Genomic DNA, 3,607 nt, shown 5'->3' on the forward strand with positions numbered 1-3,607 from the left:
CTAGCAGGCGTTACTTAACCAACTGAACTAAGATATGTGTGTGCGCTCATTAAAATTAAAGCATTCATTAAAACTAATTGCCAATTTTCGTAAGCTCGCCGAGCTCTGGCCTGTCGGTCTCCGAGCTGGACTGGGGGGCCAGGTTGTGGTCAAGCAGAGGGGACGGAGCGGGGTCAAGCATGCACCCCAGGCTAAGCTTTAGACACAGCAGGCCCCCCCTGTCACTGGGGGGTCTTCACTGCTGCGCGGGGTCTTCGTTAACTCAGCTGTTACATTAGTCCCCCAGGCTAACTATTAACCTACACTAAGACAGCCCACCTGACTTCCACCGGCACCACTAACCCTTATATCATGCCCCCCTACCCCTACACATGCTACCATTAACACACATGTATTACATTTACATTTAAGGCATCTAGCCGACGCTTTTATCAAATGCAACTTACAATAAAATCAATGCAACTTACAATAATGACATTGGTCAAGAAGGTATAGAACAGTATATCGCTGTTGGTGCAGTAAGGATTTTCATCGAACCAAGTGCAAAGCATTAACAATCACTAGGTTTCACACACACTCGCACACACAGATACCATCCGCAAACATATCAGACACAATATACACATACAGCCACGCTACACGCCGCTATAGCGTGCACGTGTGCCTAGCTGCCTGGGCCCCGTGCACCTGAGGCTGAATAGCAATAGCATGTGAGCCGGTACGAGGGAGGTCAACCACACGCAAAGAGCAGCGTGGAAACACCGTCTGTGAGGGAAAACAAGCATTCAGGCTTGTTTGGCAAGGTCAACCTCTAGAAATGACCCACCGGTACACAGCGTCCGCTGAATAGAGCTTTCAAATCAATACCACGCTGGCAGACTCCATCGCTGCAAAGCTGTTTGTGGCGGAGGTCGCATCTGCAGAGGATGCTTCAAATCTAAACACAAACACAACTTAGACATCTCATCAGGGAATGAATTGAAGGGTGATATGCGTTGTTTTGAGATCTCCTTCAGTTTGTGAACACAGTGGTGCTACATTACGCTTCATTTCACATCACAGTGGCTGTGATCATGGTTGCACATCTGACTGAAAACATCAGAATTGTCATCTTTGAACTGCTTTTGGAGTTTAATTTAACGGTAAAACCGCCTGTTTTAATGATGACAGGTCCCCGGTTCTTAACTAGAGCACGTCACTTGCTTTTAAAATATATATGCTTGGGCTCTTTTAAAATCAACATTTTTACAGTGTTGTTAATTTATTATTCCCGAAATGTCCAAATTGCTTGCGTGTGCTGGGTTTCGTTGTCGAAAAGAAGAAAGAGGTGGTTTGACTGTCTTCCCCTGTCAAGGAGCAGGCCTCATGCCCAGTTGATTATAAAGATTCTGTCAAGTAAGCTCTATTGTTTCCCTGCATGCCAAACTCCTCTCTATTGCTCTGGCTCCCTCCTTTTCTTAGCCTTTTCTTCTCTCTCACGCACGCATACATTAACTCTCTGGGCCCTATTTTAACGGTCCGAAATGCAAGTGAGAAGCACCAAGCGCAAGTAGCTTTGTGGGCGGTTCTATGGCGATGTCGCTATTTTTCCGGGGCAAAAATGACTTGCACCCGGCGCAAGTCTAAAAAGGGTTAGTCTGAAGTAGCCTCATTACCCTAGGTGTGGTTTGGGCGTAAAATGCAATAAACCAATGAGAATGCCAGCTCCCATCCCCTTTAAGAGCCATGAGCGCATTAGAATCTGACGAGTTGATATTTTGACAGCGCGTCTGCAGTCTCCGATGAGACAGATGCACATGAATTTCAAACTTCAAACGTCTCAGTTTATGGCCAGATAATATGGCCTAATTCACACAGGGAATAAGGTTTTCTTCCACAACTTCAGAGATACTGAGTCCTCAAATACATTTCGGCAAAGAAAACACTCATATGATATGCGGTAACTGTGGTTCTATTTAATGATGTACGCAATACATTAAAAACATTGTTTCTTATCAGTATTGTATGCATTATCGTTATTGACTTGTGTTCCTAATATGCATGTGTCCCCCCGTCAATATACATTGCCATGGACTGTATTATGCGTTACGTGTTTAGTTTGCGTGTGTTTAAAACAGATGGACGCATACACGCACACTTGCATTCATTAATTATTTTTAACACTCGCGGTAAAACAATGTTTTCTCACGATCAAATACTCATCAATCCTAAAAGTTATGGGCATGTACACGATGTCTGTGTCAAGAAAATATGTGTTTGCTGTACGGTATTTGCAGATGCATTGATTTAAAAGTCCAACTTATTACCACTGTATCAGCTGTTCTTTCCCAAATAATTTACCAAGAATGTGTGGCTAGGTAGATGAGAGAAGCAAAGTGTATGCACGAGGGGCACAAGCAACATTATGCATGCGCCCTTAAAATAGCATCTGAACAACGCGCCACTGACTTTAAACCAGGTATTTCCTGGTTTGTGGCGCAAGTGATTTCTGAAACTGCAAAATAGCACCAGGGAACGTTTGCGCCAGAACACGCCTCCTCCTTTTGCCGAAACACCACTTGGGGTGCAAGATCATTCCCTAATTTACCGACGCGTGGCGGTGGAGGGAAAAGAACGCTCTGCGCCAGTTGCAAACTAGCAACGACACATGCGTCAGTGTAGAAAGTAAATTGCGCCGGATGCAAGATAGGGCCCTCTACCTATCTTTCTTTCTCTCTCTTACACGCACACACACACAAACACACACACACGCACACACACACACATACACATACACATACACATACACATACACATACACACACACACATTATCACACAAATGTGGGCATGCACACATACATATTCATATACATAATTTATGCACAGGTATTGTTTGCAAGATACCTGCATATTTGACTTCCACAATCACACTGACATGTGCAGTGTGCAGGCACATACTCACATACACTGAAACACACACCAACAAATTAATATTCACCAATGATGTGTGATTCATGAACGATTTGTTCAAAAATAACAACTTTTGTGCAATCCAGTACATACGAATATCTAAGAGCGGATCGCTCATTTCGTCCTTTGTTTTCTGATTTGCGAATGACTCGAAATGACTCTAATTTGACCAGAGAACATTAGTTCATTGGAATGAACGAGATCCGAAGATGCAAAGATCCGAGCCCGACAAAAGATCCTCACTAATACTCACTCACATTGACACGTGAAGTGTGCAGGCACATACCGGTACTCAAAAACACTCACTGAAACACACACAAAGAAAATGCATACATACACAACTCACAGAAACAAACACTCCCTAAAAGTAATTTAGGGTAGCGTTCTTTATAGCCTTAGCAATATAAACATTGTGTTTTATAAGGTTAATCACGCAATTCTACGACGGACTTCGTCATCACTCCCTGGTGTCCACTTATCTCGCTGAGGTTTCACTAAATTGGACAATTACTCACTTGGCCAAGAAAACATGACATACAATAATTGCCGTTTGCAGATTTTACTTATTGGTATGATGTATTGATCTGCTCCGCCGCAGATCAGCGCGTCAAGCTAGCCTGATCTATAGCCTCTGTTAGCTGTGTCAAAAGGTCAGC

This window comes from Gadus macrocephalus, chromosome 10 (genome assembly GCF_031168955.1).
Source record: "Gadus macrocephalus chromosome 10, ASM3116895v1".
Taxonomy (NCBI): domain Eukaryota; kingdom Metazoa; phylum Chordata; class Actinopteri; order Gadiformes; family Gadidae; genus Gadus; species Gadus macrocephalus.